A 14,084-nucleotide genomic window follows, 5' to 3' on the forward strand; every position below is an offset into this window, starting at 1 on the left:
CCCTCTCACTTCCCCTCTCCCTCTGGACCGCTCCCCTCCTCTGGCTCTCTCTTTCCCTCTCTTCCTGTGATCCCCGAGCGCACCACAGCACGCCTCCAAGCACCACCGCGGCCACCGCCTTCCCCTCGCCTCTCCGACGCGCCCCCGAGCTCCGCCGTGACGTCCCCGTCCCTACCACGGAGCCACAAGACGCCGGACGCCCTGGAGCGCCGTCACCGACGTCATCTTCTTCCTCTGCACCGACGGCCGTCGTCGCTTGATTCGCCGCCCACAGAGCGTCCCCGGCCTCGCCCTCGCGCTCGTTGGACTCGCGGTGAGCCGCTGACCCGTTCCCCTCTTCTTCCCATGCCGTTTGGCCGCTTTAGCCATTGCTTCCACTGGACCCGAGAGCTCGCCGCCGCCGTGCCTCGTCACCGTCGTGGCCAGAGCCACCGTGGCTCAAAGCCGGGCACACCACCGTGCTCCAAACCTCACCAGGAGCACGTAGAACCCACCAGCTTCCCCTCCCGAGCACCACAACGCCAAACCCGCAGGTGCCCGAGCTCCGGCCGCCGCCAAAGCCTCCGTGGTCGTCGTTCCCGGCCACCCTAGCATCGCCTGAGGCCACCAATCGACGCGCCTCCTTGCTCCGGTTCCAACGCGCCCAGCCGCGCGAGCTCCCGTTGCCGGAATTGGCCGGACGGTCAACGCCGCCGCGTCCTGGTTGCGCCGGCGATTAGCCGCCGGTGATAGCAGCTGTTAGGAGTTAATCACCCCACTAACTAAACCCTAAGTCACTGACACCTAGGCCCCACCTGCTAATTAATCATAGATTAGTTTCTGTTTAGTTTTTAACTAATCCTAGTGGACCCACCCGTCAGCATTGACTCTGCTGACGTGGCCGTTGACCTGGCCCCACCTGTCAACGACACTAGTCAGCACTGTGTCACTGACCAGTGGACCCCACTGGTCAGTTTGACCCGGACCAGCCCCTGTTGACTCTGCTGAGGTCAGCATGACGCCATGCTGACGCAATATTCCTTTTCTGGAATTTAGTTCATTTTATAAATATTCAGGAAATTCCAGAAATTTGTAAAAACTTCTAAAAATCATAGAAATTCAACCGTAACTCCAAATTAGATAATTTATATATGAAAAATTATCAGAAAAATTCAAGGAATCCATCTGTACCATTTTCATGCATGTTAGAACAACTTATAGCTGCTGTTTAGCACAAATCAATTAAATGGCATTTGAATAATCACATATGGAGTTTGAATTTGAATCTTGTATTCAAACCAACTTCATTTAATCTGTTGCTAGTTGCATTATCCCAAAACACATTCATTTTGCCATGTCATGATCATGCATCATATTGTGCATTGCATTGATTGTGTTCCCTTCTGTGTTGCCGGTATTTGTCCCCTCTCGATAGACGTGATACCGATGATGTGATCGTTGACACTAATGAAGACTCAATGTTATCTTCAGAAGTGCCAGGCAAGCAAAACCCCCTTGTTCATTCCGATACAATCCTACTCTCTCACTCCTGCTCTCTTTTACTGCATTAGGACAACACCGATTCATCTGTTACTTGCTGCGGTAGCTGAACCCCTTTATCCTTTGCATGACCTGTCATTGCCACAATAAATAGATGAAACCCACTAGCATGAGTAGGAGTTGTTTGAGCCCTGATGTGCCTACTCATTCATGCTTGTTTGTCATGCCTGCTACTGCTTAGAGTTGAGTCAGGTCTGATTCATCGAGGATGAATCAGAGGTGTGTGAACATGTCCTACTATGTGTGAGCTAAGTGTGTGAACACGATTTGGTAAAAGGTGTCGGTGAGAGGCCATGTAGGAGTACATGGTGGGTTGTCTCATTGAAGCCGTCCTTAGGAACTGAGTTCTGTGTTTGTGATCCATGATTCAGCTACTACCATGCATTGGGCCCTGAAATATGACCCCGCTCGACTTCTTATTCACCCTAGTCCTCTGTCCAGGAGTTGCAAGTAGTTTCTGGTGTTTGTAGCTTACTGGAGGCCGTGGACAGCGCTGACCATAGGGGTGGGCAGTGATGCGGTAGGTACGTGGCACGGTGTACCGGATGCCCGTTTGGTATCTCGGGAACCCTGTTCACATCGTTTGGGGCTGTGAGCGAAACTCCGGCCGGATCTCCTCATGGATGGAACCCGAATAGGCGATAAACCTGGACTAGAGACTTGAGTGTTTAGGTAGGTCGTGGTCTACACCCACGTCGGCTTTCGCTTGAAGTCTGCCGAGCACATGTCGTGTGCAGACGCTAAGTGGTGGAAACATGTATGAAGAAGTACACCCCTGCAGGGTTAACATCATCTATTCGAATAGCCGTGTCCGCGGAAAAGGACTTCTGGATTGCTTATATCAGTTCATAGACAAGTGAAAGTGGATACTTTAAAATGCGCAAGATAAGCGTGAGTGCTATGGATGGCGTTCTCGTAGGGAGATGGGAGCGGATCCATAGTGGTGTATTGATATGGTGAATATGTGGACTCGTGTGCGCCACCTCAAAAGAGTCGCTTACAGTCGTAGTTTAGGATAGCCACCGAGTCAAAGCTGGCTTGCTGCAGTTAAACCCCACCATCCCCTTGTTGAAAATGATGCATATGTAGTTAGTTCTGATGTAAGTCTTGCTGGGTACATTTGTACTCACGTTTGCCTATTTTATGTTTTTGCAGAGAGACTTCAGTCTCACTAGTAGTTCCACGTGGACTTCGACGTTTAGCTTGTTACCTCAGCTACGATCTTGTGCCCTCGGCAGGATCTGATAGATATTCAGGCTTCTCAGCCCTTTTCATTTATAGATGTCTGTACTCAGACATGATAGCTTCCGCTTGTGCTTTGACTTGTATGTTCTGATAGTTGGGTCATGAGACCCCTGTTTGTAATATCTCGCTCCTCGGAGCCTATTGAATAAATTACTTGAGTCATAGAGTCATGTTGTGATGCCATGTTGTAGTTGCACATATCGAGCATATTGTGTGTATGTTATTGACATGCTTGGTATGTGTGGGATCTGACCATCTAGTTGTTTATCTTTAGTAGCCTCTCTTACGGGGAAATGTCTCCTAGTGTTTCCACCGATCCATGGTAGCTTGCTACTGCTCCGGAACACTTAGGCTGGCCGGCATGTGTCCTTCTTCGTTCCTGTGTCTGTCCCTTCGGGGAAATGTCACGCGATGAATACCGGAGTCCTGTTAGCCCGCTACAGCCCGGTTCACCGGAGTCCTGCTAGCCCAGTGCTACAGCCTGGTTTCACTCGCTGATGACCGACACGTTCGATGCTGGGTCATGGATGCCTGTCCCTGTAAGTCTGTGCCACTTTGGGTTTACGACTAGCCATGTCAGCCCGGGCTCCTTATCATATGGATGCTAGCGACACTGTCATATACGTGTGCCAAAAGGCGCAAACGGTCCCGGGCTAAGGTAAGGCGACACCCGTGGGAATACCGTGCGTGAGGCCGCAAAGTGATATGAGGTGTTACATGCTAGATCGATGTGGCATTGAGTCGGGGTCCTGATAGTGTTGGTATCAGAGCTTGACTGCCTGTAGGATTACCAAGCCAAACTGATCGAAGTTGAGTCTAGAAATTCTTTAGTTATATAAGGGAATTGATTGTGGGATGGAACGTAAGGCTCTTTTTACTCCTTTACGTCATGCCCTTCTGATCTGAGTCATCTTATCTTTCCTACGGGGATTAAGAACTAGGCTATCTCTTCTTTCTATCAGGATCACGTGTTACTAATCTGCAGACTTGTAGGATTGATGGTTCTAAGCTTGAGTTCAGTTTCTACTTCCGTATGTTAATTGTTGATCTCGAAACCTTGATATTGTGCTTCTGAGTGGCTATGCCACCATTTTGTAGCATGTCTCCAATCCTTTGAGCATTTACAGCCGTTATGCTATCGGAGTCATCCCAGGTTTCTAAATAGTCCGATGCATTTGCAAATCCCTTCCTTCTGTTTCCGATGTGCCTTTGGCCAGATTAACCACACTAATCGGTGAGTTGAGGTACTTTATTGCCTTGACATATATGTTGGAGCTGGTATTATGACCCTAGGTGTCTTAGGGGATCATCTAGTAATTTAGCCATGATTTGTGTTCCCAGTGTGATGATTCTGGCCATCATTCTCGAAAGCATCCCGTGATGCTACTTAGTACTAGGTATTCTGTTTCTGGGTTCTTGAACTCGAGATTCACTCTACCTACTTCATGTTGATAGTAATTGCTAGTGCCTTTAGGATATTAGTAACCTTTGCGATAGTCCTTGAAGTCCGTGGCATCTTCTTCTTCCAAATACCATGAACTACTTGTGGCAGAAGTTCCTCGTTGAACTGAACGATGACAACAAGAGTGCTTTCGATGAGTTCTCCATGCTATATTGTGACTCTGCCAGCTCAACCCTTCTGCATGGGTTATCCGGAAGAATTATGTTGAACTTGGTTCGACATACTAGTCTATGCATCCACAACTCAGAAAGTTATATGTTCCTTTGAGTTGTCCCTCTTTAGTTGTCTACTGACCTTCGTCTATCAATTGATAGTCAAGAGTATGCGTGCGTTCGTTTATCGATGCCTACTACTTTTGTGGTCCGTCAAGCCATTCTATCGCGGAATGACTAGGACAAACAAACTCCAGTACCTCATCCATATCTAGGATTGGGTCAAAGTAGTTGTATTCCGCAGATCAAATGCCAATCCAGCTTTTGGTTCTGTTCTACCTTGGAGTATTACCTTATTCTATATCGAGATTGTTATAGGAATTGCACACCATCCTATGAACTCTTGGTACAGTGATACTTCTCACCATCATTAGTCATTCCTCGGCCCTCGTGTTGATGCAACCGGAATATCGACAAATGAATTGTGATGTGTGAGATCAATACTCCTAGCAACCTCGTTGCTTGGTAGTTAAAGGATAATAATTTTATTCTTAGTATGTTGGTTATTGAATCACCATTCTAAGATTGATCGTGCTACCTAGTCCTTATTTCCTGGTGCACTCTTTGATTGATGAGTTAGGATTTGTCAAGTCCTCGCTCATTTGATCATATCATCTTGCCCTGAAAAGCGAGATTGTTCTCGAGCTTAGTAACATACCGGTGGTTCGTGATTTTCCGAATATCTTCTCGGAAGTATTACCAGGTTGTCACCTGACTGCTATGTTGAGCTCGTGATCAAGTCGGGTTCTTGTGAACCACCCTTTCTCCAAGAATCTGTGATGGATATCCCGGAGCTAGTTGGTTAAGCTAGACATCAACTTGGAGAGTTGGAAGATAAAAGCTTGTCTGACTTAGTTCATGTTAAGGGATATCTTTCTGTGTATGTGTGTGTATTGAAGAAAGATGATATCTTCATTAATTGGTCCTTGTGATCAGTTGTTGGACCTATTGTCTTACCCCATCTATAATTTGAGTATGGGCTATCATCCAATCAGACCAGAACCAACGATATTCGTAATGTTGTCTTACTTGTGGTTGATCCCTCGAGCATACACCATTATATCTTTTGGGTCTGACCAATGCTAACACTTGTTCTCTTAACTATGGAATTCCTTTTAAAGGGAAGCCCGGAAGAATTGTTGTTGAGCCCATTGACAACATCCTTATCTCCTCCATGATTTTGTTGAACATTAAGCTAGTGTTGGAAACTTTTGAAAGCATTTCTTCATGCTAACTCATGAAGTATTTGTTTGATGAAAGGAGTGACTTCCTCTTATACACGTGCATTTGGTGAAAGTTGCCGCCGTGGATTTGAGAAAGTTAGTTTTGCTTCCTCTGGAATCATCCCAAGTCAGTCATGCATACGTGCGAAGTATTCTGTGGTCTGGAGACTTGCAACCTTCATTCCATATGTGTTCCGAGCACACCAAGCCACTGATTGAGTTGTTCAAAGATAAAGGAGTCTGTCCAAGGTGAACTCTTTGGACTTCCACGCGTGGAGACTTCGATGTCATTAATGATGGTTCCCCACCTGAACTCGGTAGTGTTTTATTATAAGACTACCACGTGGTCATGTTTGTCTGGGACAGCGTGTTCACATGTTTGTAGCAGAACCAACTCATGTTTTGGAGCTTACTATCGTAGTTCATTCCCCGAGAATCTCGCAGCGTTGTCTCGTCGAATTGTGTTGCAAACTTTCATTTTTCTTCCTAGACTCGATGAGTCTGGAATATCCTGACACCAACCAGATCTGAATCTCAGGCAGATATGATGGTTTGGAACATTTCCCAAGAACTATAATATCGGTCCCTCGAAAACCGGTAAAGTGGATGTCGTGGCCAACACACCCAGCCGGAAGACCTGTTATTATAATATCTTGATTGAGGAAGTTGGCCACCTCCCCATAGGGATTTCGTAGGATTTACTCCCTAGTTGCCCCTATGGATTTTGAGATCCCGAAGTCCGACCTTTTACTTGATGTTCTAGATATCAAACCATATCTATGAATGGGTTACGCTAGCACATCAAGGAGAACATTAGAAGCGGAGTGCTAAATGTCTCTCGGTCGATCATCCAGATTTTGTTTCCTTGGCCTCGCCAAGGTGAAATCTAAGAAGGTGTTATGTTCCTTTGCATCGGCATCTTCCACCGGTATTCATCATGGTAGTAAGTTGTGTTGCCAGAATCCTTGACACGGATATTGGTAAAACCTTGATGATTATGGAAATGCTCAAGTTCTTGAGAGCACGCACAAGCGTTAGGTGTTACCATCGGCACTAGCTAGGTTTGCTCTCAACTTCCTCGGTTATGCTATAACTTCTCAACAGTGGATTCACTCTCTATTGTTGGGTTCTTCCCCAGTTACCAGAATCATTCCCAGCATTTGCATTTTGTTCCCAGCTTGCACCGCCAATGTGCCATTCTACCACGGGTCTCTTCCATTTCCGGTGGTAAGCAAATTCATCCATTACGTTGTCTTCAACAAGGTAATCCACATCATCCAAGTCCGAGTATGCCATTCTACCGACCCCCTCCAAATGATCGCTCGAGAATTGCCTTAGGCTGGTTTAAAGAGTTTCAATGATCTCTGAATCAAAAGTAATTCTTTTTGCCACTTAAGGGGATATCTCTACGAGTCACCTTCCCTAAGGTGTATCATTATGGTATCATGGCAACTCAACTCCTCGCTACGTTGACAATCGATTACCACCTTCTTAAGCGTGAAATTGTGGTCTACCTAGTGAACCTTCGTCATCTGCTTCACTCCATTCCTATGGATATATGCTTCGCCTCTCAGCTCGAGAGATGTTGCTATGTCTCATTCCGTGAGTTAATCTTGAGTTGTTCGACCTTCGAGAAGAACCATTCTTTTAGGATCTTTCCTTTCCTCTCGTTGTCATGTTAGTTGGAGTTCTCATAGCAAGACTTCGAGACAAAGATGGTGATCGAATCAACGCTTTGATAAAGTGCACCCTGGATCGTGAACATTGTACTAGTTGTGTTCCCCCTTCACCTTACCCTACGCTTGAATCTTGGGACGAGATTTTTGTTTAGTGGGGGTGACTTGTCACATCCCTGGTCCTGTTATGCACTAGGCTAGACCTCATGTGAGCATCATGTTTTAATTCAAATGAAATTTGAATTGAGGAATTTTCAAAGCCTCAGAAACCTTCTAAAAATGATCAACATTAAAATCTCCTCAAAGAAGTCCAAGGAAATGTTCCTCTTAGTCTCTGAAAATATTGCAAAGAGGTAAAACTCAAAACAATATTTTTGGTATCTCAGAGTTAATTATTTTGGGCCTTTGAATTAAATAAATAGCTATTTGCATTGGATATATATTTGATATATAAATAATATATGTCCAATAATTACTGGAACATTTTATGTGGTTTGGTATATTTTAGTTCTAGCCACATAACTATTTTCAGGATTTTATAAAATGGTTTAGTATATTACTAAACTAAAACAACACAGAACAAAATAGATAAATAAAAACAAAAGCAAAAAGAGCAGAACCACCTGGACTTACCTGTGAAGCCCACCTGGTGGCCCAACAGGACCGGCCCAGCGCGGCCCAGCCCACCTCCTCCCCCTTGTCATCTTCCTCCTCAGCCAGGAGGACGAACAGGTGCGTGGCGGGCGCCGACGCTGCCCCGGCCACCTCCTGCTTCCCCTGGCCACCTCCTGCTTCCTCCTCGACGCCCCGGTGACGCCACGCGCCTCCCCGACACCCCCTCTCACTTCCCCTCTCCCTCTGGACCGCTCCCCTCCTCTGGCTCTCTCTTTCCCTCTCTTCCTGTGATCCCCGAGCGCACCACAGCACGCCTCCAAGCACCACCGCGGCCACCGCCTTCCCCTCGCCTCTCCGACGCGCCCCCGAGCTCCACCGTGACGTCCCCGTCCCTACCACGGAGCCACAAGACGCCGGACGCCCTGGAGCGTCGTCACCGACGTCATCTTCTTCCTCTGCACCGACGGCCGTTGTCGCTTGATTCGCCGCCCACAGAGCATCCCCGGCCTCGCCCTCGCGCTCGTTGGAGTCGCGGTGAGCCGCTGACCCGTTCCCCTCTTCTTCCCATGCCGTTTGGCCGCTTTAGCCATTGCTTCCACCGGACCCGAGAGCTCGCCGCCGCCGTGCCTCGTCACCGTCGTGGCCAGAGCCACCGTGGCTCAAAGCCGGGCACACCACCGTGCTCCAAACCTCACCAGGAGCACGTAGAACCCACCAGCTTCCCCTCCCGAGCACCACAACGCCAAACCCGCAGGTGCACGAGCTCCGGCCGCCGCCAAAGCCTCCGTGGTCGTCGTTCCCGGCCACCCTAGCATCGCCTGAGGCCACCAATCGACGCGCCTCCTTGCTCCGGTTCCAACGCGCCCAGTCGCGCGAGCTCCCGTCGCCGGAATTGGCCGGACGGTCAACGCCGCCGCGTCCTGGTTGCGCCGGTGATTAGCCGCCGGTGATAGCAGCTGTTAGGAGTTAATCACCCCACTAACTAAACCCTAAGTCACTGACACCTAGGCCCCACCTGCTAATTAATCATAGATTAGTTTCTGTTTAGTTTTTAACTAATCCTAGTGGACCCACCCGTCAGCATTGACTCTGCTGACGTGGCCGTTGACCTGGCCCCACCTGTCAACGACACTAGTCAGCACTGTGTCACTGACCAGTGGACCCCACTGGTCAGTTTGACCCGGACCAGCCCCTGTTGACTCTGCTGAGGTCAGCATGACGCCATGCTGACGCAATATTCCTTTTCTGGAATTTAGTTCATTTTATAAATATTCAGGAAATTCCAGAAATTTGTAAAAACTTCTAAAAATCATAGAAATTCAACCGTAACTCCAAATTAGATAATTTATATATGAAAAATTATCAGAAAAATTCAAGGAATCCATATGTACCATTTTCATGCATGTTAGAACAACTTATAGCTGATGTTTAGCACAAATCAATTAAATGGCATTTGAATAATCACATATGGAGTTTGAATTTGAATCTTGTATTCAAACCAACTTCATTTAATCTGTTGCTAGTTGCATTAGCCCAAAACACATTCATTTTGCCATGTCATGATCATGCATCATATTGTGCATTGCATTGATTGTGTTCCCTTCTGTGTTGCCGGTATTTGTCCCCTCTCGATAGACGTGATACCGATGATGTGATCGTTGACACTGATGAAGACTCAATGTTATCTTCAGAAGTGCCAGGCAAGCAAAACCCCCTTGTTCATTCCGATACAATCCTACTCTCTCGCTCCTGCTCTCTTTTACTGCATTAGGACAACACCGATTCATCTGTTACTTGCTGCGGTAGCTGAACCCCTTTATCCTTTGCATGACCTGTCATTGCCACAGTAAATAGATGAAACCCACTAGCATGAGTAGGAGTTGTTTGAGCCCTGATGTGCCTACTCATTCATGCTTGTTTGTCATGCCTGCCACTGCTTAGAGTTGAGTCAGGTCTGATTCATCGAGGATGAATCAGAGGTGTGTGAACATGTCCTACTATGTGTGAGCTAAGTGTGTGAACACGATTTGGTAAAAGGTGTCGGTGAGAGGCCATGTAGGAGTACATGGTGGGTTGTCTCATTGAAGCCGTCCTTAGGAACTGAGTTCTGTGTTTGTGATCCATGATTCAGCTACTACCATGCATTGGGCCCTGAAATATGACCCCGCTCGACTTCTTATTCACCCTAGTCCTCTGTCCAGGAGTTGCAAGTAGTTTCTGGTGTTTGTAGCTTACTGGAGGCCGTGGACAGCGCTGACCGTAGGGGTGGGCTGTGATGCGGTAGGTACGTGGCACGGTGTACCGGATGCCCGTTTGGTATCTCGGGAACCCTGTTCACATCGTTTGGGGCTGTGAGCGAAACTCTGGCCGGATCTCCTCATGGATGGAACCCGAATAGGCGATAAACCTGGACTAGAGACTTGAGTGTTTAGGTAGGTCGTGGTCTACACCCACGTCGGCTTTCGCTTGAAGTCTGCCGAGCACATGTCGTGTGCAGACGCTAAGTGGTGGAAACATGTATGAAGAAGTACACCCCTGCAGGGTTAACATCATCTATTCGAATAGCCGTGTCCGCGGAAAAGGACTTCTGGATTGCTTATATCAGTTCATAGACAAGTGAAAGTGGATACTTTAAAATGCGCAAGATAAGCGTGAGTGCTATGGATGGCGTTCTCGTAGGGAGACGGGAGCGGATCCATAGTGGTGTATTGATATGGTGAATATGTGGACTCGTGTGCGCCACCTCAAAAGAGTCGCTTGCAGTCATAGTTTAGGATAGCCACCGAGTCAAAGCTGGCTTGCTGCAGTTAAACCCCACCATCCCCTTGTTGAAAATGATGCATATGTAGTTAGTTCTGATGTAAGTCTTGCTGGGTACATTTGTACTCACGTTTGCCTATTTTATGTTTTTGCAGAGAGACTTCAGTCTCACTAGTAGTTCCACGTGGACTTCGACGTTTAGCTTGTTACCTCAACTACGATCTTGTGCCCTCGGCAGGATCTGATAGATAGTCAGGCTTCTCAGCCCTTTTCATTTATAGATGTCTGTACTCAGACATGATAGCTTCCGCTTGTGCTTTGAGTTGTATGTTCTGATTGTTGGGTCATGAGACCCCTGTTTGTAATATCTCGCTCCTCGGAGCCTATTGAATAAATTACTTGAGTCATAGAGTCATGTTGTGATGCCATGTTGTAGTTGCACATATCGAGCATATTGTGTGTATGTTATTGACATGCTTGGTATGTGTGGGATCTGACCATCTAGTTGTTTATCTTTAGTAGCCTCTCTTACGGGGAAATGTCTCCTAGTGTTTCCACCGAGCCATGGTAGCTTGCTACTGCTCCGGAACACTTAGGCTGGCCGGCATGTGTCCTTCTTCGTTCCTGTGTCTGTCCCTTCGGGGAAATGTCACGCGATGAATACCGGAGTCCTGTTAGCCCGCTACAGCCCGGTTCACCGGAGTCCTGCTAGCCCAGTGCTACAGCCTGGTTTCACTCGCTGATGACCGACACGTTCGATGCTGGGTCATGGATGCCTGTCCCTGTAAGTCTGTGCCACTTTGGGTTTACGACTAGCCATGTCAGCCCGGGCTCCTTATCATATGGATGCTAGCGACACTGTCATATACGTGTGCCAAAAGGCGCAAACGGTCCCGGGCTAAGGTAAGGCGACACCCGTGGGAATACCGTGCGTGAGGCCGCAAAGTGATATGAGGTGTTACATGCTAGATCGATGTGGCATTGAGTCGGGGTCCTAACACGGGTCGTCCCCTTATATACATGGGTGACGCCCGTCGGTCCATAGAGTCCCAACCGGTCCATACTCGTATCCCAGTTGGTATCTCTCCGTTCCTAACTTACAATACAAGTTGCACATCAGGCCGGTTTACGGCTACAGGTTCTAAACCGGCTACAGGCCTTGGGCCTTCATCTGTTCATACCACTAATGAAGTTATCCCGGCCCAAGCAGGCCGGTTCACGCCTAGTGGTAATATGCCCAACAGGGTCCTTGTGCCATAAGTCATTGAAGTCAAGGATCAACTTGGGATTCAGAAGTAGTGGCACATTGCTGGCTTTGGCTCTAGCGGCCTTGGCTTTCCTATCCCTGATGATTTCAACAAGTTCTTCATCATCAGCCTCATCATCATCATCAGAGGGGATTTGGAAGGCAACCTGCTTCTTGTGAGGACTTGGCGAAGGCCTCGTCCTGCAGTGGCCTTTTTCTTCAGCAGGGATGGTCCGACTGAGGAACTTGGTGCAGCAGTGGAGCTAGGAGATGCTCCTGAGGCAATGGAGATGCCGTGAGTCCTTAGGCACGTGGCAAGATGCACAGGTGCCGAAGATTTTGTAGGAGCAGCCGAATACTTTGTCGGAGGTATTGAGGACTTTGGAGGAGGAGGAGCAGACTAAGGAATTTGCTGTGAGGGCTTTGAAGATGCTGGCCGTGAGGGCATTTCTGAGGAGCTTGGCCGTGAGGGCATTGAAGGAGAAGCACTGGATTTGTGGGCAGGCTTCTTTGGCATAGCCTTCCTGGGCTCACTACCAGAGGCCTCGGCAGTGTTAGCAGCTGCAGCAGAATCTTCATTGAATTTCCTCACTGCCTCTTTTGCTTGTTTGGCTAGTTTGGCCTGGCGCCTAGCCCATTCAGCAGCATAGTCCTCACTGCGCTTGAGGCTGGTGGGATCCGCCAGTTGTCCAGGCCTCAATGGAGGTCTTGAGCATGGAGGGTTGAGCGCGAATTTCTTCATGTACTTGGGAGTAACATATTTGTACTCCCTCCATTCTCGTGCCCATCTCCTCTCAATTTGTTGTATGCGCACTTTGCGATGATTCTTGTCCTCCTTGCCAAACTTGGCCTCATTTGGAGTGCAATATCCAGCATATATATCCTCAGGGATTTCAAACGCTGTGTTGACCTCAGGCCTTTTTCCTCCCTTCTGTGGCTTCTTGACGTCAGCCATTTTCTTCAGCTGAGGATTAACAACTAAAGTTTCTGAAGATGTATGCAACTTTTCTTCGAGGAACGCTGCAAATGAGTTAAGTTGATGAGAACCTAGTGATTCAACAGCGGACATTTGTACCTGTGAACAGAGTATAGTTGCGAGGAATGTGGAGAGGTCATATGCGTTCTCAAAAGATTTTCAAAAAGAGAATAGGTTTGAGGAATTTGACCGATGAGTCTTGAAGAATTTCACTAAGCATTCTTTATCTTAGGTTCCAGAGTTGTACAGATTTGGAAATCCACACAATTGAGGAATCTTGAAGAAAATCATTGCCTAGAGAAACGAATCAAGAGCAGATAATATGTGAGGTGTTTAGTTTGTGAAGATTTGAAGAATAAACACCTTCAAAGATTTTTAGGAAAACACATCAATGAAAGTGGGCAATAAAAGTAACTTTTAATTACCCGAAGTGAAGAACACGATGAACTGGGAAGTCTTGTGGTGAAGTTCGTCCGTTCAGATCTTCCACGCCCTAACTCGGCAGAGGAAGACGGCTACAGCGGCGTCGGAGTGAAGAAATCCACAACCGGCGCAAGTACGACGGCGACGAGGTCGAGGTAGTGAAGCTCTTCCATACTAGCGATGATGAAGTAGCGGCGGTGCTAGGGTTTGGGAAGCTCGAGCGAGAGAGAGGTCGAGCGGAGTAAAAGTGAAGTGAGGAGAAGACAGGGGTATTTATAGCTGCAATGAATAACTGTGCGCCCAAGGATTTTGGACGAACATGTCCCTGGCTCTTCTCATTCACGTGACATGTGTCACCCACGTACTGTGAGGTGGCTATCGTGTAGGATCGTGGGTGAATAGATAAGTATTTGTCGTGAGAAGCGGAACGGTTTGAGCGGCAAAGCCAAAAATTTAGATAAGATAAGTTTTAAGTTACCGTTTGCAATTTCTTCACCAGTCAAGGACACAGTGAAGATTTTGAACGAATTTCAAATCAGAACGCACATGAAGAATTTGTGAATAGACTGGGGTGAGTTTAGCATAGAGGGGGAAGGGTCCGTTTAGCATAGAGGGGGAAGGGTCTTGAAGAATTAGCAATAAGTGAATGCTGTAGAGGACATAAACTCACTCACACACACACACACACACACCCACCCACACACACA

This window comes from Triticum aestivum, chromosome 7B (assembly GCF_018294505.1).
Source record: "Triticum aestivum cultivar Chinese Spring chromosome 7B, IWGSC CS RefSeq v2.1, whole genome shotgun sequence".
In the NCBI taxonomy this organism is placed as follows: Eukaryota; Viridiplantae; Streptophyta; class Magnoliopsida; order Poales; family Poaceae; genus Triticum; species Triticum aestivum.